The following is a 23837-nucleotide window of genomic DNA, read 5'->3' on the forward strand; positions in this document are numbered from 1 at the left end:
CCCTGGAGAAAAAAAAGACTATATGATGATACCCTATCTATAGCCTTAATTTTTTTTTAAGGTTACCCCTCATGAAGTCTGAGCCAATCTAATCTCAAGGCCCTCGTCCTTGTAAGTTTCTGCATTTTTGGCAAAGTTGTACTACAATATACTGTTTTAATGTAGAACAATGAACTGTTGCTTCAAAACAACCAATTTCACGATATATGTCAATGATAATAAACCTGATTCTGATTCTTAGGCTAAAGAGCCTATTCTCTTACTGCATTATGCTATAGCTCTGATGAAAAAAAAAAATTTTTAGAAAGAGTAGAATTGAAAGGCAACAAAGGTCTATTAAACGTGTTCAGACAGACTGCAAAGCATAAACATATGGCTGCAATTTTCTGCTTCTGCACTCATTTGAGTTATGGCTCAGGTGAACAAAAGGCAATTTTCTTTTTTGGCTTCTGTCGTTGACATCAAGTAGCTCCATGAAAATAGAAGAGGTAGCAGATGTCATTCAGTGAAGTACTGCCGAAAAAGGTTTGTGTCTCCTCCAGAAGTGTGTTATTCTCATAAACCTTCAAAGTGATCCATTGCAAGCCTTTACTGTGGGAAGCTTCCAGCCTCTCGGTCATGCTTTAAATACTTGCACAGACACCCAGCTACACCGTTTCACAGTGGAGATCATCACATTGTCATTTACATTACAAGAACTGAACATTTCCCTCAACAGGTTCTGCTGGTCTTTTTACAGTCTATAGAAGTCTTCTCCCATTTTTTTTCATGTAATGCCTGTGACATATCCCATTCTTTCTTCCCTTATGGCGCACCTCCCAAGGAGAGACAAACTACTTTGGCAATGCTTTACTAACCTCTACCATCTGCTCTCAATTTTGTTTTTGTAGTTGGGCTGGTTCCCATCTACGAAAGTTAATTATTCACTGCCCACTAAGGATACTCTTGATCAACGGCTACAATTGTCATGCTGGAGTTTGTTGCGAAACAGAGAAAGAAAATAATTTACATGATAAAATCTGTAAATGCTGGAAATCCAAAGTAACACACACAAAATGATGGAGGAACTCAGCAGGTCAGGCAGCATCAATGGAAAAGTCAACATTTTGGGGTGCCTTCATCAGGACTGAGAGGGAAGGGAGAAGATGCCTGAATTAGAAGGTGTGAGGAGGTGAAGAGGCCAGCTGGATGCCAAGTGGGTGGGAAAGATCAAAGGCTGGAGTAGAAAAACTCTGAATGGAGGGGAGAGTGGGCAATAGGAGAAAGGGAGAGGGAGGTAATAGGTAGGTGGAAGGTGAAGTTATTTGTTCATGATGCATTCCCCTATGAGTATCACTTATTACCACTTATTATCACTTATTAACTAAAGAATATAGCTTTCAGTATGTCTACATTATTTGCCCATGTTTTGAAAGGAATATGCTAGGATTAAGATTTCAAGCAGAATAGTAATTCTCTCGCTATCCCCTCTAGGGTGAGAAAGCTTCAAAGGAAAATGGAAATAGTTTTATCAAGTGTATCCATCCAAACAATGACATACTGATTTTAGCTGATGGCACTAATTTGATGAAAGCTATTGTCCAGCACAGTCCAAAAACTGTAAACTTAGCATGGAGAACGCTCAATGTAGAATTGACCTAATCTTTCTTTTATGGCCTTAAAAAGTTCTAGCTATCATTTGATCAGATAACTTGTTGAAGAACAGTTCCAAGATGAGAATGATAAGGCATGCACCAACCCACTATAATAGAAGTTTTAACCATATCTTTCATATCTTCTTTTCAAAAGAAATGATGGACATTAGAATTAAAATCACAATCAGTGTTATTATCACTTTCTTACATGATGTGAAATCTATTGTTTTGCAGCTGCAGTACAGTGCAAAGTCAAAATAAGATTCACTATAAATTACTAAATAAATAAATAATGCTACAGAAAGACATAATGTAGTGTTCATAGATTCATGAAATCTGCTGATTGGGGAGGGGAGGCAAGTGCCATTCCTGAAGGTCTTCAGGGTCCTGTACCTCTTCCCTGGCAGTACTAAAGATTGAATCAATTGGAACTGGATCTTTCAGAGATTTGAAGACTAAGAGGAGATCTTATTGAATCATCTTAAATGGGTATGATTCAGGAAAGGTATCTGCCCTAACCGAGGAGTCAAGAACCAGTGAGAGAAATTTGAGGATCTGAGATTAGTTGTTTGGGACTGAGATTAGGAGAACCTTTCCCATTCAGTAGATGCTAATCCTTTGGGAATTCTTTATTTTAGAGCAATGGGAAGATTCATTTATATTCATTCAATGGATCAAGGATATAGCGATAGTGCTGGAAAATGGTACTGAAGTAGATGATCAAGTTAATGAATAGCCGAGCAGGCTTAAATGGCCATATGACTTTCTCCTGCTTCTATTTTAACTTTCCTTATGGTTGTTTTTTAAAAGAAATTTCTCTTTCTCTTTGATCTATATGGTTAAGCACATGTACTAAATTGAAACTTCTTAATTCTCATGCTAATTGTTTTGTGAAAATATTTTAAATTTGCCTGTTGTAAATTTTTAATTGCCATGTGCACTACAACATCAGAAGAGTACAATAGAGACTCCTTCATTCAGATGAAAGGAGTTGACATCATCATCATTAAACTAGCTCCTTGTCAATCAGATAGACCACCTGGCTTCATTTTGCCACACAATCAGTGCCATGTTCAAATTTGCTGATGACACAATGTCATGGGCCAAATTTAAGGTGGTGATGAGTCAGCATATAGGTGGCAGATTGAAAATCTGGCTGAGTTGTGACATAACAACAATCTCTCACTCAATGTCAGCAATAAGAATAATACTGGTCAGTAAAGTGTATATTTCTGAAAAACAACCACAACTAAATTGGCAATATATTTTCTAATTACTTCAAAGACTGTGCTTCAGAATATTGTGCTGGTAATAGATGTGACTTTATGAGTTTATAAAATGAACAATATAAATGTTAGTCTTATAGATGTGTAGTGGAGAGTATATTGACTGGTTGCATCACAGCCAGGTATGGAAACACCAAAGCCTTTGAATGGAAAATCCTATAAGAAGAAGTGGATTCATCCCAGTACATCAAGGGTAAAGCCTTCCAACCATTGAGCACATCTACATGAAATGTTGTCATAGAAAAGCAGCATTCCCACCTCCCAGGTCATGCTCTCTTCTCATTGCTGCCATCAGGCAGAAGGTTCAAGACTCTCAGGACTCACACCACCAAGTTCAGAAACAGTTACTACCCCTCAATCATCATGGTCCTGAACAAAAGGGGATAACTGCACTCGACTTCACGCCCCATCATTGAAATGTTCCCATAAACAATTATCTCAATTTTAAGAACTCTTTATTTCATTATTTCAAGTTCTCACTAGTTATTGCTATTTATTTATATTTGCCTTTGCACAGTTTGTTGTCTTCAACACTTTGGTTGATCTTTCATTGATCCTGTTGCAGTTACTATTCTGCAGATTTTTGAGTAAGCCCTCAAGAAAATGAAACTTATGGTTGTACTTTGATAATAAATTTACTTTGAACTTTGCTGAATAAATTCCTGATGGGCTTGTGTGGGGACAGTCAACATTAGAGGAATCTTTGCGACAACCCAGGTGAGTGAAATAGAATTATATGCCTGGTGACTGCTCACTGGCTAAGTTCAGCTCTAGCATCTGTGAATTGCACCCAGTTGCTGTGGACATAATCTCACAGACAGTTTGGAGAATGCTAATCATGGGTAACTAAAATGAACACAAAGAAAGTTTGAATATGAACAGTGAGTTGATAAAATACTGGAAAGGGAAATGCGAAATCAGTGTTTGTTTCTTGAAAATCTTTTGCATGATTCATGAAACCTATTTACAGCAAAATGCTAACCAATGGACCTGTCACTTTTTTTTGAGATGTGTCATTGGCATATTGGTTCACAAAGTTAATGTACAGTTAGCTTTGACTTTCTGAACCATCATTATCAGAAAGAATGATAATAAGCTGAATGAAAATTGCTGCTAATCGATAGCTATCTCTCTGCCAATTTTAATTAGATGCATTAACAGGACCTGTTAACTGGTGAAGATTATATCAACCAAAATTCAATAACGATTCCAATTCTGGTATCTCACAATGCAATTTGAGGATACAAGTATTTACATTTCCATCTTAATTCTACTTGGGAGGAGTTATTGATGTTTGTTTTATTGAAAACATAGGGACATTATGAATTTCCTCTGCCTCTGTTGAAATTAAACCTTCACACTAACTGCCTAATCAAATTACAAAGCCTATTAGTGTCAAACAGTAAAGTCATTCTTTGCCATGTTTATGTATCAGGAAGGGTTATCATCTTCTCATTACACATGCTATTATCGATATCAGTCCATGTTTTAGTCATGAAATGATTGCCTCTTCAATTCCTAAGGGAAGTTTTTCAGCTTGCTGCAGTCAATTACTGTGAACTAATGTACACTCCTCGGTTTTCACTATCGCTTGCATAGGTTTCTGTGCTCTACATGCCACATATGCCACAGCTGTGATGTTCACAACAACAGTAGCACAATTCCCTAAGCTTAATTGCTAAGCAGACACTACTTTCCTCCCCTTCCCCCTCCTTTTTATTCTGGCACCTTCTCCCTTCCTTTCCCATTCTGAAGAAGAGTCCCAAACTAAAACATCAACAGTTTGTTCATTTCCATTGATGCTGCCTGACCTGTTGAGTTCCTCCAGCATGCTATGTGTGTTGCTTTGAGATTCCAGCTTCTGCAGAACTTCGCATGTTTATGATACACAAATTTCTTTATCTTTTGTCATTTATTCTCATTGTTATATTTTTTTGAAATATTATGAGAGATGGCTTTCTAAGTTCAATATATTCTCAGCTCTCCTGTCAGATGCTGCAAACTTCTGCATAATATACAAGAGCATTAATCAGAGTAATCCTAGCCAGCAAGAACATGGTGGAACAAAGAGCCTTTATCTCTGCTCTATGACATTATGATTCAAATTTAAATTCTTTAGCTAAAGTATAAGAGGGAAAGTGGGCAAACATACCTTGGTCATGATTTATAATAGATTCACTGAAAAGATAGTGGAAAGAGATTCAACAATAAATATCAAAAGAGAATTGGATGTAACCTTAGCACATACTCTACATTTTATAAGGCTATGGGAAAACATTGGTGAAGTGAGACTAGTTCTCTTTCAAGGGTTCATCATCACCATTTAAGGTGTTAGATTATCCTTCTGATCGTCTGGCATGAGACTGGTTGATGTTTGATACCCTGTTCTGGAACTGTCCTACACAATGTTAAACCCATCTCATCAATGGACCATGACAAACTATTTCTAGTATCGGGGTTAATATTGTGGGCATATGTCATGAATTTTATTATGCAAAAATAGAGGGAAAAAGAGTAGTTTTCATGGGTTCAATGTTCATTCAGAAACCTGATGGCAGAGTGGAAGAAGCTATTCCTGAATCATTGAATATGTACCTTCAGGCTGTTTTACCTCCTTCCTGAAGGCAGCAAGGAGAAGAGGGCTTGTCCTGTGATGGGGGTCCTCAATGATGGATGTCACCTCTCTGAGGCTTGTCTCCTTAAAGATGTCCTGGATGCTGTAGAGGTTAATATGCATAATTGAGCTGTTGGAGTTTACAACTTTCTACAGCTTATTTCAATTTATTCCGTGGCCAATTTGTCACACGTCACATTCTTGTTACAATCTGAGATTTTACCAACAACAGGATTTTACAAATTACGCTGGTACTTGTGATTGCAGCTTTGTTTTTTGCAAAAGATCTTGTTTTCTATCTCTATTCACTATCTTGTAAACTATGTATACTTTATATTCTACAGGTTGTCAGTACCTATATGCCTAGAGTGCTGCTGGAAGCAAGATTTTAATTGTACCTGTAATTGCCATTCTGGTTCCCACTTGTGCACATCTAATCCCAGTCCTAATCGAGGGTCCAGCAGTGAAAAGGATGAAAAGACCTAGAAAACTATTTGTTTGCAACCAGACTCAACATTCCTCCAGTGGTTTGAGAAAATGGGTCACCAACTCTTTTTCAAGGGCTATTTGCATTAGGGAATGAAATGTTGATCTTTTCAATCATGAAAAAAAGTTCATTTTGCTGTTTATAATAAATTGTTTAAAATTGGCTTTCTTCTAGCAAACCTCCAAGAAGACTACAACCTTGTTATGGCCTGGAGGCTTGCATGACTCAATGACCTTGAGAACTATGTTGGCTGGAGTCAGGGCTTTATGCTTTGGATCTTGGTAAGGTGACCCATGCCAAACAGGTCAAAGGGCGGAAGCCAATCTAAGAGTGATCCACTGCCCCTCGAGGTTTAGGGGTTCAGTTCAGGGCTAACATTCCTGGCTTGTAACACAAAATTGTTACGGAAACAGTAATGAAGAGAGTGATGGTGTTCCTGAGTCTCCACCTGGGACTTGCATGACTGACAGCTGTGAAAACTGAGTGGAAACTACTGACATGATGAAGGAAGCCCTGAACACTGCCAGAGATGGAGGACCTTCATTGCTGCCCTAAATGGCAATGGCATAATGGGCAGTAAGTAAGACTTTTAGCAAACTTGTTTCCATATTTCCGAATGGACGTAGGAAACTATTCAGTCTATCAGTTGGATGTCGGCTCACAGAGACACTCCACTTCCCACTAATTTCAAATGGTTCCGTTTATGATCAGAGAATGTAGACAGTTTACCACCTGAAATACTTGTCTACACAGACATCCATGAAAAACAAAAGAACCCAAAAAATGACTGATAAAAAACGTTAGAACCCTAAAGCCCTCGCTCTTCCTCCCTGCACAAGCAGCAGTAAGCAACATCGCAACAAACCCACCTCCTACCACACCCATTTCAGCTAAATGCTTCAGCAGCCCCCACCCACCAAGCGACAACACAGCATCCAAAGAGAGACCTCGATCTGCAGTCAAGACAGACTATTGTTTATCCGACAAGTTCTACATGCCACGGGTTCTCTCTCTCTCTCTCTCTCTCTCTCACTAACGAGGAACAAAGGGATATCACCCATTGTCATAGCGAAAGGGGAGACCAACAGTCACTGTTACAATATTACAGTCCGCCACATCGCTTTTCCATACATCTGCCACAGTGAAATCCTGATGTGCCATCTCCTGCGAAGCTGGCAACTCTGGCCTGAAATCAATCATCCACAGGGCCATGCAGGGCTGCAACCCAATAGTGCCATCTTCCAAGCTGCACCTGGAGATTGTTGGAAAATGGTGGGCCGGCGAGCTCCAGGAACAAGAACTCAGCCACCATAAAAAGATGAGTTGAGTTCCATTGCAGATCAGGATGTCAATAGAACCTCAACCACCTTGAAAAGGGAGGAGAAAAGAGCCATTGCGAGAAGTTAAGCTGTTTTTTTTAGCATCTGAGCTCAAAGAGGCAGCCACTTGGTGCCATCTTAACTCCACCCATTGCCTTGTACTCTAGTCTCCCCACATATCATCAGCTCTCCCAAAATGCTGCCATTTATCTGTAGACTATTGGTAATTTACATTGGCCAACTAACATATCAACTCCTGTATTTCTTTGTGATATAGTAGGAAACCAAAAGACCTTGAAGAATTCCATGAGGTTGTGGGAGATTGTGCAAACTCATCACTGAACAGCACTGCAAATCTGGACTGAATTTGGATCAGCTATGCTGTGAGGCTGCACCACAAAGCAAAAAATGTGGGATATTTTATTTTTCAAATGAGTGGTCCTCAGAAATGGCTCTGGCATATCTATCTGGTCTGCCTGCAGGAAAGGCTGAACAGAACTCAGAAATAAAAATACAACTAGAATTTATTCTGAAGGGCTGTATGGAGTTTGGTAACATAAACCAAACTGATGGTCAGGATGGGGTGGCTAGAGGTTAGTGTAATGCTTTGAGTTATGACATGACAATTTAGTGGTTAGCAGAATATCTTACAGTACAGCTGACCTAGGTCCAATTCCCACTGCCATCTTCAAGTACTTAAGGGTGGTACGGTAGCGTAGTAGTTGGCACAACACTTTTCAGTGCCAGTGACCTGGGTTCAGTTCCCGCAGCTGCCTGTAAGCAATTTGTACATTCTCCTTTGGGTGCTCTGATTCCTTCCCATAGCAGTTGTTAGGTTAATTGGTCATTGTAAATCTGATTAGGCTGGGATTAAATTGGGGGACAGCATAGCTCAAAGGACCAGAAGAGCCTATACTGTGTTGCCTCAATAAACAGATAAATATAGATGAGTGGGTCAGTTCATGCCCCTATCCTCTGTGATTATAAATACACTTACCAGACATATACTCTGTTTATTTGAAAAAAAAGTCAGGTATAGCTTATACTTACAATGCAAATGTAATTCACTTATTCTGATTGCAATCATCTTAAGTTTCCATCATTCTGCAGAATAAGGCAGTGCAAACACAAAATATTTAGAACACTTGCAATAGAATGTATTTGTAGAACCACTGGTTCAACTCAAACATTTGGTTGATTGACCCTCATACACTGGCAAAATTGGCAACAAAGGTCACAAGTCAAGTCAAACAGAGTTTATTGTGCGAGACACCAACACATGTACTTGTATGTACGAGTGCAATGAAAAACCTGCTGGCAGCTGTGCTGTAGGCATCATAGTCATACTGTACTTTCAAAAGGAAGGCATAAATTAAATGTGAAATGTACAAAAGTCATTCAAGAAAGAACAAATAAGTCTATTGTGCAAAATAGGCAAAGTGGTTATAGTGTTGCTGTACTGAGGTAGTGCTTAGGTTTGTACAAGCTGGTTTCATAATTGAATAACTGAAGGGAAGTATCTGCTCTTGAACTTGCTTGAGTGGGACATTCAACTCTGTACCTCTTGCCTGGTGGTAACTGGGAGAAGTTGGCATAGCTTGGATGATGTGACTCTTTGATGATAGCTTTTGATGCAGTTCCTCATGTAGATGAATTGGGCTGAGTCCACTACTCTGCAGATTCCTACATTCCTGAACATTTGCATTATCATACCCAGGCCAGGTGTAACCAGTCAACCCACCTGGGAAATTTTGCTACCTAAAACCTTGGTTAGCAGATCAACCAACTTTAACTTTTGCTGATAAAATGGCCAATCCACATTCAGCATCCACTGTAATGTCCAAATCACATTTCAAGTGATCATCCTGATGGAAACACTTTTAAGTCTCTCACAAAACTTGGTTCTTTGCTAAAGCAGAAACAATGTGATGCTGCAGAAGTTGAATAATTGAGATTTAAGTTTTTTATTCAACTTTAGTTCCCTTTTATCTGATTGTTTCAACAAAATAGGGCTCAATCATCTAGGAGAAGGAAAACTCTGATCTCAAACCTCTGTTGCCTTGTGGCTATACCCATTCATGGGGAAGGATTTGGGAGTAAACCCTGAGGGAAGAATACAGAGCTGTAGACCTTAATGTATTCCTACATTGAGTTCAATACTAACTGGCAATCACTCCGACATTGCTCACACCAAAATGCATTGGGCTCTACTGTTCCACTGGGTTCATCAGATGTGTGGAGAGGATGACCTGTTACATGGGCATCAACTTGTTCTCCATATTGTATCACCCTGGCTTTGCATATCTGAACAGCTAGGACACAACATCCATGGTCAACCCTGACCAACAGAGGCCTCAGATCTAAAAGTATAAAACAGGATGTGGATTTTTTTTACTTATTAGATGTATGCATTCAAATAACATAATTTATTGAGGACGCGAAGGAGATATTTAGGGTGCAAACATTACAAAATGTCCTTTCAATTACAGGACAATGTAGTTGGAAGAAATAATCTTCAAATGAAAATCAATCATCCACTTTAATTAATAATCATCAGTTATACTTTCATTTATCCTTCCAAAGTATACCAAGGTTATTTCCACACTTGAAAACCTTACTTATTTCAATAAAGAGCAATAGGCAAATAGAACTTGTGAAGCAACAAGTGTGCTGTTTCTAAGATGGAGGATAAATGGAATGAGATGCATTTCCTTCAACATTATGCAATGGCTTTATTATGCTCTAACCATATGCTCGGGAGCAAGCAAATGCCCTGCACAATATGGAACAGCTCACATTTTGATGAATACTGTCATTAGTGTTTACTGCATTTACACAGAGTCATTTATCTAAATCAACATTGATTTATGATCAGGGTGTATGTCCAGATCAAAGTGAACCACAACATCAGTTAGGTGCATCAATGAAGTGATAAGAAGCATAGCCTCAGATCATGCTGTGGCCTTACTGATTGCAAATCTTACTGAAGCATCAGACATTACTGATTGCAAATTCACAAACAAAATTAGATACAAAGGAAAAATTGCAAATTGAAAGTATCTTTAAAGTAAAAGCATCAGTAAACTTCAAATAAGATCATTTCAGATGGAATCATGAAATCATTGTAAATAAGCTATAATGTACCCTTTGATTGATTCCCAAGGAAAGTGGCATATTTACCACTTTTATAATTCTATATTATGCATTCATCTCAGGTCAATCAGTGTTTCGAGTCTTGGAACTATGAGGTGATGATTTGCATTTAGAACAGTACATTTTCAAATGCTCTATTTGTTTGTCTGCAGCCTTGCTTGAAGTGATCGGAGATTGAAAATTTATCCCAGAGTATTCTGCAAATATTTGCCTTGTGAATTTCCAAAATGATATTTAGCATATGTTTTTCGTGAGAAAGATTGTGTCTGAGTACTTGATGTGTCACTAGGCTTCGGGGCAATTTTTATTATTGAATGTGGTGTTTAGGATCCAGCTAGAAATTAGGCTGCACATAAGATGGATTATGGAAATAGTCGAGTGCTAATTCAAACCATATGCCTGTGTCACCTGAATTAAAACAGGTTCAGTTCAGAATAAAGTTCCTTAAATGATTTAGAAACAACATGTTATGTGGTATGTTCTGAAATTATTAAGGATTAATTAAATCTTTTCCACATCAAAATTCTGTAATTACTCATGTATAAAACCAGGAGTCATTGATGATATTTGAGGTAATAATAATCTGGTTAGTAAAGTTTACCAGCTTCAAGGAACTTGCCAAAATGCAGAAGAGATGAAAATCATTCTCTTTGATGTCTAAGATGTTTTACTTGCACATGTTATAAATGATAAATCTTGTGATACACTCAGACACATCGTCAGTGATATAACCCGGGGAAGCAGGGTGTTTCAGGTCTTTCAACATCAGACACCCTCACCTGGGAGACCTATTCGGTGTTGATCAAGTCCTAGCTTGTGTCTGAGTAGCATTTTGCCATGGATCATGAATAAATATATGTAAAAGCTTTGGCAGTTACAACTCAAAATGATATTTTATGCAGTTAAAAGGTACAAATAATTAATGATTACTAATTGTTGTACATAAACATTAGTGACTATAATTCAGTGTTAATACTTTGTTATGGCAAGAATGTAAATGTTCTAAGAGTGCTATCAGTTTCTATACAAATGGTGGATAAAAAATATCTAAGCAACTGAGTTGAAGTCAGTAATTCTCCCCTGTTCATCCTTCCCTTTGCAGAGAAAATTTGAAATCTAGGCAAATGAAAATTGAATACTTAGGTTTCCCTCTTTTACATTTGCCAATTAACAAAAAAATGGTAGAATTTTTAAGTCAATTTGCTCCCACTTAGGAATTTAATTATTTTCCAAGAGCTAGAGATTCTGTTATATGTTTTATTGAAAATATTAGCAACAAGCTGATCCAGCCATTATCAGTCTTCTTGTGAGCCTATTTAAATGTTATTGCCATTTCATTGACTCTTCCATAACAATAAATTCAAGCAAGACCTTTTCTGGCAATGTACTGCATCAACATGAAACCAAAGATTCCTGTATTACGTTTGTAGTGCTTGTCTGTAATAATTCAATATTATGTTTCAAAATAGCTCTGTTTATCTTCAGTGTTATTCTTTCAATGTGGTATTCAATGTTAGTAAGCACAGGGCCATTTATAATATTTTATTTATATACATTTGATGATACAAAACTAATACCAGAGACAGCACTATTTGAATTCCAAAGTTAGCAAATGTAGATATTACATCATATCCAAGCTCAAAATCTTTTTTACCTCAGCATTTGGAAAACAAATGTTTCTCTCTTGAGAATTACAAATAAGGAATCTCTTTCGCCCTTGATTTACTTAAATGTTAAAGGATGCCTAAATTAGACATTTTTGTGAATTAGGCTCATTGATCTTGAATTAGTGAGAATAAGTGTTCGGCACGGACTAGAAGGGCTGAGATGGCCTGTTTCCGTGCTGTAATTGTTGTATGGTTATATGGTTATAAATGAGGTAAAGAGATTTAAAATTTATACACTCAGTGGCCATTCTTTAAGGTACCTCTTGTACTTAATAAAGTGGCCACTGAGTGTACGTTCATGTTCTTCTGCTGTTGTAGCTCATCCACTTCAAGGTTCAACATGTTGTGCATTCAGAGATGTTCTTCGGCACACCACTGTTGCAACATGTGGTTATTTGAGTTACTGTCACCTTCCTGTCAGCTTGAACCAGTCTGGCCACTCTCCTCTGATTTCTTTCAACAACAAGGAGTTTTCACTCGCCGAAATGCCACTCGTGGGGTGTCTTATTTTTGTTTTGCACACCATTCTCTGTAAACTCTAGAGACTGTTGTGCATGAAAATCCAAGGAAATTAGTAGTTTCTAAGATACGCAAGCAAATCCATCTGGCACCAATAATTATTCTATGACCAAAGTTAGTTTTCTTCCATTCTGATATTTGGTCTGAACAACAATTGAACCATGCGGACCATATCTACATGCTTTTATGCATTAAGTTGCTGTTACATGATTGGTTGATTTGATGTTTGCATTAACGAGCAGGTGTACAGGTATACCCCATAAAGTGGCCTCTGAGTCTAGAAATGCAACAAGTTTGTCTGCTCCCTGTGTTCTTTGTTTTACAGTGGTGCTAGAGAGTTTGTGAACCCTGTAGAATTTTCTCTATTTCTGCATAAATATGACCTAAACTGTGATCAGATCTTCACATAAGTCCTAAAACTGGATAAAGATAAATTAAATAAATAACACTAAAACATTATGCTTGTTCATTTATTTATTCAGAAACATGGTCCAATATTACATCTTTTTGTTGGAAAAAGGATGTGAACCTTTGCTTTCAATAACTGGTGTGACCACCCCTTGTACAACGATAACTTTAACCAAACTTTTCTGGTAACTGTTGATTAGTCCTGCACATTGGGTTGGAGGAAGTTTAGGCCACACCTTCATACAAAACTGCTTCAACTATGTGATGCTAATGGCAACCTTGAATGAATTGCTTGCTTCAGGTCCTTCCACAATATTTCTATAGGATAAAGGTCAGGACTTTAACTTGGCCATCGCAAAATATGGATTTTCTTATTTTTAAACCATGGTGTTGTTGATTGACTTTTGTCTTTTGGGTCATTGTCTTGGTGCATTATCCAATTTCTATTAAGCTTCAGATGATGAACAACTACCCTGACATTCTCCTGTAAAATGTCTTGATACAATTCTGAATTTATTGTTCCCTCAGATTGCAAGCTGTCCAGGCACGGAGCCAGCAACATAGCCCCATACATGGTGCTCCTTTCACCAAGTTTCAGAATTGGGATGGGATTTTAGTGTTGGTGTGCAGTGCCCTTTTTCCTTCCAGACACAGCAGTATATATTTCTGCCAATAAGTTCAACTTCTGTCTCATCTGTCCACAGAACATTGTACCAGAAGGATTGTAGAACATCCAGGCACCCTTTTGCAATCTTGAGACGTGCAGCAATGTTTTCTTGGAGATCAGTAGTTTCCTCTGAGCTGTCTTTGCACGAACACCATTCTTGTTCAGTGCTTTTCTGATAGTGGACATATGAAAGCGACTTTATCAAGTTTAAAGATTTCTGCAGGTCCATAAGACCATAAGGCCATAAGACAAAGAAGCAGAATTAGGCCATTCAGCCCATCGAGTCTGCTTCGCCATTCTATTGTGGCTAATCCAAGATGCCACTCAACTCCATACTCCTGCCTTCTTGCCATATCCTTTGATGATCTGCCCAATCAGGAAAGGATCAACTTCCACCTTAAGTACACCCATGGACTTGGCCTCCACCACATTCTGTGGAAGACCATTCCACCGAGTCACTACTTACTGGCTAAAAAAATTTCTCCTTACCACTGTTCTAAAAATTTGAGGCTATGCCCTCTAGTTCTCAATACCCCCACCAAAGGAAACTTCCTCTCCACATCCACCCTACCTTGACCTTTCAACATTTGGTAGACTTCAATGAGCTCCCCATGTGTTCTTCTAAATTCCAGTGAGTACAGGCCCAAAACATTTCAAACGCTCCTCATATGTTAACCTGTTTATTCCTGGAATCATCCTTGTGATCCTCCTCTGGACTTTCTCCAATGACAACACATCGCTTCTGAGATTTGGGGCCCAAAACTGTTGACGATACTCCAAACACAGCCTGACTAGTGTCTTATAAAGGCTCAGCATTATCTGTTTGCTTTCATTTTCTATTCCCCTTGAAATAAATGCCAACATTGCATTTGCCTTCTTTACCACAGACTCAAACTGTAAACTAACTTTCTGATAATCTTGCAGGAGGACTCCTAAGTTCCTCTGCAACGCCGATGTTTGAATTTTCTTCCCATTTAGATAATAGTCCACACTATTGTTCCTTTTACCAAAATACATGATCATACATTTACCAACACTGTATTCCGGGTCTTTTGCTGTTACCCTTGAGTTTTTTTTTCACCTCCTTCTGCACTTTGTGCTCTTGGTGTGATCTTTGAAGGATGCCCACTCCTTGTTCAAATAGCAACATTACTGAGTTTCCTCCATTTGTAGACAAATTCTCTTACTGTGGAAAGACGAACACTCAAGTCTTTAGAAACGCTTTGGTAGCCTTTTTCAGCTTGACGCATCTTTACAATTCTTCTTCTAAGGTCCGGTGAAAGTTGCTTTCATCGAGGCATGGTGCGCATAAACAGCTCTTTCTTGACGAATGCAGGCTCTGTCAGTAACCTGACTTTGTGTGTCTTTTTTATAGGGCACGGCACCTCTAAAACCCACACCTCCAATCTCATCTCATCGACGGGAACAACTGACTCCAAATAGCTTTTGTGGAAGGCATTACCTCAGAGGTTCACATACTTATTGCAACAATTACATGTAATATTGTATCATTTTCTCAATAAATACATGAACAAATGTAGCATTTATTTATTGTTTATTTAATTGGGTTGACTTTATCTAGCATTAGGACTTATGTAAATATCGTATCCCATTTTAAGTCCTATTTATGCAGAAATAGAGAAAATTCTACAGGGTTCACAAACTTTCAAGCACCACAGTATCTCTGTTCCTCATTGACAGATAGAGTTTGTAAAGACTTAGCCAATAATAAATTTAATGTTGGTGTGAATAGGCAATGCTTTAGAATGCACTGTTAATTGATCTTGCAATAAGGAAACAATATTTGGATGCACACCCCAGTTTATTACAGATGTACGTAGCTCAAGGGAAGTATTATACCTCATTTTTTGTCCAGTGAAAGAACCCATGGGCCACTCCTGCTTATGTCTTCACCTCTACACTTCTCTGCTAATTATAAACATAAGAGTTACTGCAGATGCTGGAAATCCAGAACAACACACACAAAATGCTGCAGGAGTTCAGCATGTCAGGCTGTATCTCTGGAGAGGAATAAACAATTGACTTTTCAGGCTGAGACCCTACATTAGGACTTACAAAGGGTCTCGACCTACAACACTAATTGCCTGACCTGTTGATTTTCTCCAGTATTTTGTGCATGTTGTCACTTCTCTGCTGATATTTTTCATTTTTTGCTTTTCTCCAACCCAGCTGCTCTAGTGTTAATTTATAGTAGCTAATTAACTGCCCCACCCAAACAATGTGTCTTGGATATGTGCGAGAAAACTAGAGCAGCCAGTCGAAACAGTAGGTCACATTCAAACTCAACACAGACAGTGCCCAAGTTCAAGTTTGAACCTAGAAGTGGCAGATAGAATACAATCGGGAAGTGTGTGTTCATACATGTTGAAAAAAAGTAAAAAAGGTAGACTATTTTCTAAGTGGAGAGAAAATTTAAAAATCTGAGGCGCAAAGGGACTTGGGAGACCTTGTGCAGGCTTCCCTAAAGGCTAATTTGAAAACATGAGGAATCTGCAGATGCTGGAAATTCAAAAAAACACATACAAGATGCTGGTGGAACACAGCAGGCCAGGCAGCATCTATAGGGAGAAGCGCTGTCGACGTTTCAGGCCGAGACCCTTCGTCAGGACTAACTGAAAGGAAAGATAGTAAGAGATTCGAAAGTAGTGGGGGGAGGGGGAAATGCGAAATGATAGGAGAAGACTGGACGGGGTGGGATGAAGCTAAGAACTGGAAAGGTGATTGGCGAAAGTGATACAGAGCTGGAGAAAGGAAAGGATCATGGGACGGGAGGCCTCGGGAGAAGGAAAGGGGGAGGGGCGGGGAGCACCAGAGGGAGTTGGAGAACAGACAGAGTGATGGGCAGAGAGAGAAAAAAAAACAAACAACTAAATATGTCAGGGATGGGGTAAGAAGGGGAGGAGGGGCATTAACGGAAGTTAGAGAATGTTCATGCCATCAGGTTGGAGGCTACCCAGTTGGTATATAAGGTATTGTTCCTCCAACCTGAGTGTGGCTTCATCTTGACAGTAGAGGAGGCCATGCATAGACACATCAGAATGGGAATGGGATGTGGAATTAAAATGTGTGGCCCCTGGGAGATCCTGCTTTCTCTGATGGACTGAGCGTAGGCGTTCAGTGAAACAGTCTCCCAGTCTGCGTCGGGTCTCACCAGTATATAAATGGCCACACCGGGAGCACTGAACTCAGTATACCACACCAGCCGACTCACAGGTGAAGTGTCGCCTCACCTGGAAGGACTGTCTGGGGCTCTGAATGGCAGTGAGGGAGGAAGTGTAAGGGTAGGTGTAGCACTTGCTCTGCTTACAAGGATAAGCGGAGTCCGTTGTTCTCAGGATGAGGCTTTTCATTCCAGGATGAAGAAGATGTCTTCCCTTTTTAAACGAAGGGGTTTCCCTTCTTCCACCATCAACTCTGCTCTCAAATGCATCTCTCCCATTTCCCGCACATCTGCCCGCCACCCCACTCAGGATAGGGTTCCCCTTGTCCTCACCTATCACCCCACCAGCCTCCGGGTCCAACATATAATTCTCTGGAACTTCCGCAACCTCCAACGGGATCCCACTACCAAGCCCATCTTTCCCTCCCCCCCTCTTTCTGTTTTCTGCAGGGATTGCTCCCTACATGACTCCCTTGTCCACTCGTCCCACTGACTTCCCTCCTGGCACTTACCCTTGTAAGTGGAACAAGTGCTACAACTGCCCTTATACTTCCTCCCTCACCATCATTCAGGGCCCCAGACAGTCCTTCCAGGTGAGGCGACACTTCACCTGTGAGTCGGCTGGTGTGGTATACTGTGTCTGGTGCTCCCGGTGTGGCCATTTATATATTGGTGAGACCAGACGCAGACTGGGAGACCGTTTCTCTGAACACCTACGCTCATTTCGCCACAGAAAGTAGGATCTCCCAGCGGCCACATCCCATACCCATTCTGATATGTCTATCCATGGCCTCCTCTACTGTCAAGATGAAGCCACACTCAGGCTGGAGGACAACACCTTATATACCGGCTGGGTAGCCTCCAACCTGATGGCATGAACATTGACTTCTCTAACTTCCATTAATGCCCCTCCACTCCTTCTTACCCCATCCCTGACATATTTAGTTGTTATTTTTCTCTCTCTCTGCCCATCACTCTGCCTGTTCTCCATCTCCCTCTTATGCTCCCCCTCCCCCTTTCTTTCTCCTGAGGCCTCCCGTCCCATGATCCTTTCCCTTCTCCAGCTCTGTAGCACTTTTGCCAATCACCTTTCCAGCTCTTAGCTTCATCCCACCCCCTCCGGTCTTCTCCTATCATTTTGCATTTCCCTCCCCCCCCCCACTACTATCAAACCTCTTAATATCTTTCCTTTCAGTTAGTCCTGATGAAGGGTCTCAGCCCGAAACATCGACACTGATTCTCCTTATAGATGCTGTCTGGCCTGCTGTGTTCCACCAGCGTTTTGTATGTGTAGGCTAATTTGCAGATTGATTTGGTGATGTGGAAGGCAAATATAGTGTTAGCATTCATTTCAAGAGTATTAAAATATAAATGCAAGAATATAATGTTGAGGCTTTATATACCATTGGTGAGGCCTTACTTATAGTATTGTTTGCAGTTTTGGGCCCCTTATCTTTTTTCCAAGAGCTAGAGATTCTGTTATATGTTTTATTTAAAATAATAACAACAAGCTAGGCCTGCCATTATCTATCTTCTTGTGAGCTTATTTAAATGTCATTGCCATTTTATTGACTCTTTCATAACATCGAACTCAAGCAAGACATTTCCTGGCATTGTACTGCATCAACATGAAACCATGTATTACATTTCCAGTGCTTGTCTGTAATAATTCAATATTATGTTTCAAAACATCTCTGTTCATCTTCAGTGTTATTCTTTCAATGTGGTATTCAACATTAGTTAGCTCAGAGTAGTTTCTAATACTTCATCTACATAGAAAATTAATATCAGAGACAGCACTACCTGAATTCCAAAGTCAGCAAATGTAGATATTACACCATGCCCAAGCTCAAAATCTTTCTTCCCTCAGCATTTGGAAAATAAATGTTCCTCTCTTCAGAATTACAAATAAAGAACCACCCTGAATTAATGTTTGGAATTATGGATGTTTCATGAGTTATTGAACTATGTATTTTTCTAAGTGAGTGTAAAACACGTAAAGCAGCATTCAGTTAAGAAATGAATCCCATTGATGGCTCACAAATGAGTGTAATATAAGATTCCCCTCTTTAGAAATCTTGAGGGAAATAAAAATATCCTGAAGCAAGATAACTGACTGAAAAGAGCCTATGCTCGTTCCATCACCTGTGCAGAATGTAAAATGAGACTTATATAATATTTGTAGGGTATATTATATTAGCTGAATGATCATCCAGAAACAGATCAAATAACCTGAGCTTAATGTGATCAGGGCTTCTGTAAAATTCTACGCAGATTTTCTTGGAAAGTGAATCAGTCAATGACGAAGTAGGAAGTCAGTAGGTTTGTCATTATCCGGCTTCAAGTGAATGAAGAAAAATAAAAACTAGTAATGAGTTTTGGAGAAAGCAATGAGCGAAGACAACAATGTAAACTGCACTCTATTGTAATGGAAGGTCTTCAACGTGAAATCTTACCTTTGTTGCTCCTTCCACAGACATTGCCTGAGCTGCTGAACATCCCCTGCTTTGGTTTCTGATTTTGAATTTAATTGCTGGAGCATTCACCCATGTATCAAAGTGAATTAGAACTGATGAGAATAAGAAGACCCCAGCTTATTTAATATTAAAAATTGCAAAGGCATCTCCTGAAGTATAAGAATTTTCATTATCTCAGGGTATTCCCAGGTGCTGCTGAATTTTCCATGTTTTCTTTTGCAGATTTTCAGTGTTCACAGTAAGTGGACTAGAAAGCTAACAAGGACTTAAGAGAAATTATGAGTGGAGGGCATAAAATGGGTTAAGAAAGTATTTGTGTGTAAAGTGTGCTGCGATGGTTGGTGGGATAGAGTGGGATGAACTGCTTGTTTGCATGCTGTATGACTCTATTACTCAACCCAATGAAGTGTTTTGAAGTAAAGTCACTGCCCTAATGTAAACACATGGTCTAATTTGTGCACGGCACACTTCCATAAATAACAATCACTAGAAAATATGTTTTTTTTTAATTGCAATTGATTGAGGAATGAATATCAGGAAACCCAGTAGGATACTGTCTCTGCTTTTCAAAATTGTGCAATGGGATCTTTCTTTTACACCCGAGAAAGCAAGAAGAACCTTATTTGCATACCTCATTTGAAATACTTGTATGCTTAACAGTACTACCCACTCCCATTTCTGTACTAGAGTGTCAGCCTGCACATTACACTTAACACTTGAGTGGGACTATCAATGGAAAGCTAATGCTGAACTCCCCTTAAAATGTGTAATTTGACTCCTGTACATTTTATGATAGAAGTTGATTGTGAATATAGAACCCAATTAGTAGCAAATAAGTGCACCTGTGCATATTTTCTATAACACTTCCCAGCTGTGTTGCTCTGCTGAGGATATTGAGGCCTTTTCTTTAAAGAAGCAGGTGGTTTATCTAATCCTAACACCACAGGGATCTCCTGTGAAACATCTGTCACGTATCCAGTGCACCGTGACAACCATCCACTTTGATTCCATTAGCAATCTCCATGCAAATCAAGCAGACTGCTGGCCCTGAACATAGCTCTTAATCATGGAAAAAAGATCCAAGAATCCACAGGGGTGTGAACATTACTGTGCTGGCCCTGCTCAGTAACATTTCGCAAGGCTGATAGAGGAGAAAGATATCTCAGCATGCAAAAGTTTTTTTTTCTCAAAATATTCATTTGTCCTTCTACTTCTTGTGGAAGGTTTGTTATTTCTTTATCTTGTATGAATTCAGAACAGTTCTCTAATAACCATTTTGCTGCTTCAAACTCAAATGATTGTCCTAATGGAGGATTATGTCATGGAACACCAGGCAGAGACATTGTCTTCTGACTAAATGGATTTACACAAAAATGATTACACCTCTTCTACATAAGAAACACAATATTTTAACTCATGTCAAACCTTTTTCTCTTCACTGTTTATGTAAGTTTGTCGGACAGCACCTTTGGCTTTGTGAAATGGAGCTTTGAAATAGTACATCAAGGCAGTGGAAATGTGTATAGAACTAAAGGTTTGAATGTAAGAATTCACAGTCAGCACCAGAAATGACTTCTCCATCAGCAACATTAAACCGACAAAGGGGACATCAATTGCTTTCTGGAATGTTGGTGATTATTTCAGACTGGTTATCACAAAATTGCATAAATTTTCAATAGACCATGGAATCTAAAAAAAGAACAGAAGACTTAACATAAAGTTTCCAGGATATCTTATACCTGCTTTGCACGCATTGTGAATTATTTGTTGACATACAATGCAAAATAGACTCCTCCAGCCCTTCGAGCTGCACCACCAGTAATCCCCAAATTTAATCCTAGCCTAGTCATGGGACAATTTGCGACCAATTAAACAACCAAACAGTACATCTTTGGCTTGTGGGGGCAAACGGGAGCACCTAGAAGAAACCCATGTGTTCACAGGGAGAATGTACAAACCACATAGTGATGAGAATAATCCTAGATATCCAGTATCTGCTTTGCACACATCTTAATGTTAATTTAAATAATTCTCTTGTGCTGAACTTTGCACTGGGAAGTCCTTTGCAGATGAACTGGATCTCTATCAAAATCTTTGGGATTTCATGAGCTGAGAGATCAGAGATGCTGTCAATTTCATTAAGTAATGTTCGTGAATGCTGCTGTTTGCCAACAAGTTTGTGGAGACAAACTCTAGGAAGAAAGTATTTTCTGTGTTTTTATGTCAAATCATGATTGTAGGTTCTCAACAATCAGTTATACTCTAAAATTCAATTTGTTCCGTAGAGAAGGGAAATTGTCATCATCACACTTTATCAAATTTCTCCCATGCAGTCACAGGGAGAACATATAAACTCCTTTCTTTTTCAATCTTTTTATTGAATTTCATATATAAAGAAAACATAACATAATAGTAAATAGGTTATAAGTGCAATAGACTTGAGATTACATTAGTAATAAGATAACAATATCCTATTAATTATCAACAACAAAAAAAGTATATTAATCAATCAAGTCTATAATAATTATATATGAAAAAAATAAAAATAGTCATCAAAAGAAGAAAAAAATTAAAAATACAAGAAAAAATATATATTAAAAAAAACCACTAAATTAAACTAACATGGGCAATAATAACAGTTTATATGTATATGATAGTGTAAAAAACTCCGGAACTCCATACCTGAACAAGAATAAGCAGAGAGAAGGTCTGGAAGAGGTCAAATTAATTCATATGAAAATGTCGAATGAACGGTCCCCAAGTTTCTTCAAATTTAATTGATGAGTCAAAAATAGTGCTTCTAATTTTTTCCAAGCTCAGATAAGAAATAGTTTGAGAGAACCACTGAAACGTGGTAGGAGGAATTACTTCTTTCCAATTTTGTAATATAGACCTTCTGGCCATTAATGTTACAAAAGCAATCATTCGTCTAATTGAAGGGGAAAACTGATTACCATCCTCATTTGGTATACCAAAAATTGCAGTAATAAAATGAGGTTGTAAATCGATATTCCAAATTGAGGAAATGGTAGCAAATATGTCCTTCCAATAGTTATGTAAAGTGGGACATGACCAAAACATATGGGTCAATGAAGCCACATCTGAATGACATCTATCACATTGAGGGTTAATATGAGAATAGAATCGAGCAAGTTTATCTTTAGACATATGAGCTCTATGTACAATTTTAAATTGTATTAAAGCATATTTAGCACATATAGAAGAAGAATTAACCATTTGTAAATTTTTTTTCCCATTTTTCTGTTGATATATTATATTGAAGTTCTTTTTCCCATTCTTGTTTAATTCTACCTGATATTTCTGGTTGTATCTTCATAATCGTATTATAAATAAAAGCCACTAATCCCTTCTGACAAGGATTTAAGGTAAAAACCAAATCTGAGAAATCCATTGAAGTTGAATTGGGGAAAGATGGTAGAACTTTATGTAAAAAATTTCTGATTTGTAAATATCTAAAAAAATTAGATTTAGGTAACTTAAATTTGTTGGAAAGTTGGTCGAAAGACATCAAACTACCTTCAAAAAAAAATCACTAAAACATTTTATACCTTTCCTTTTCCATATGCTAAAAGCTTGATCTGTCAAAGAAGGTTTGAAAAAATATTAAGTAAGATAGGGCTATCAAGAACAAAGTTTTTCAGAGTAAAAAACTTACGAAATTGAAACCAAATTCGTAATGTACGTTTGACAACAGGATTAGATATCTGTTTATTGAATTTAACTAAATCAGTAGGAAGAGAAGAACCAAGAACAGAGAATAGGGAATATCCCTGTACCTCATTGCATTCTAAATTTACCCACTGTGGGCACAATGGTGAATCAAAATCTAATTTCCAATATATTAGGTTACGAATATTATTCGCCCAATAGTAAAATCTAAAGTTAGGTAAAGCTAAACCACCATCTTTTTTTAGATTTTTGTAATTGCCGTTTACTTATCCTGGGGTTTTTATTTTGCCACACAAATGAGGAAATTTTTGAATCAATGTTATCAAAAAGAGATTTAGGAATAAAAATTGGTAAAGCTTGAAATAAATATAAAAATTTCGGTAAAATCATCATTTTAATAGCATTAATCCGACCAACTAATGATAAGGATAGGAGAGACCATCTTGTAGTAAGTTGTTGAATTTGATGACATATAAACTCCTTATAGGCAATGGCAGGAGTTAATCTAACATTGAGAGTTTGTATCATAGGAGAAATTTTCAAAAAGTCAATTATCTCTTGTTATTGATGGTTCTGATTATTAGAATTCCTAACACTTTATCTAAAGCCATGTTGGTTCTCATAAATAGTTTTCTTATTTGTTATCATTGAGTCAGCAATCAGTGGACAGGATTGCTGATTTAACAGAACCCAAATGAAAGTGAAAAAATCATTTAGGTGTTGACTTAATGAATA

This window comes from Hypanus sabinus, chromosome 18 (assembly GCF_030144855.1).
Source record: "Hypanus sabinus isolate sHypSab1 chromosome 18, sHypSab1.hap1, whole genome shotgun sequence".
In the NCBI taxonomy this organism is placed as follows: domain Eukaryota; kingdom Metazoa; phylum Chordata; class Chondrichthyes; order Myliobatiformes; family Dasyatidae; genus Hypanus; species Hypanus sabinus.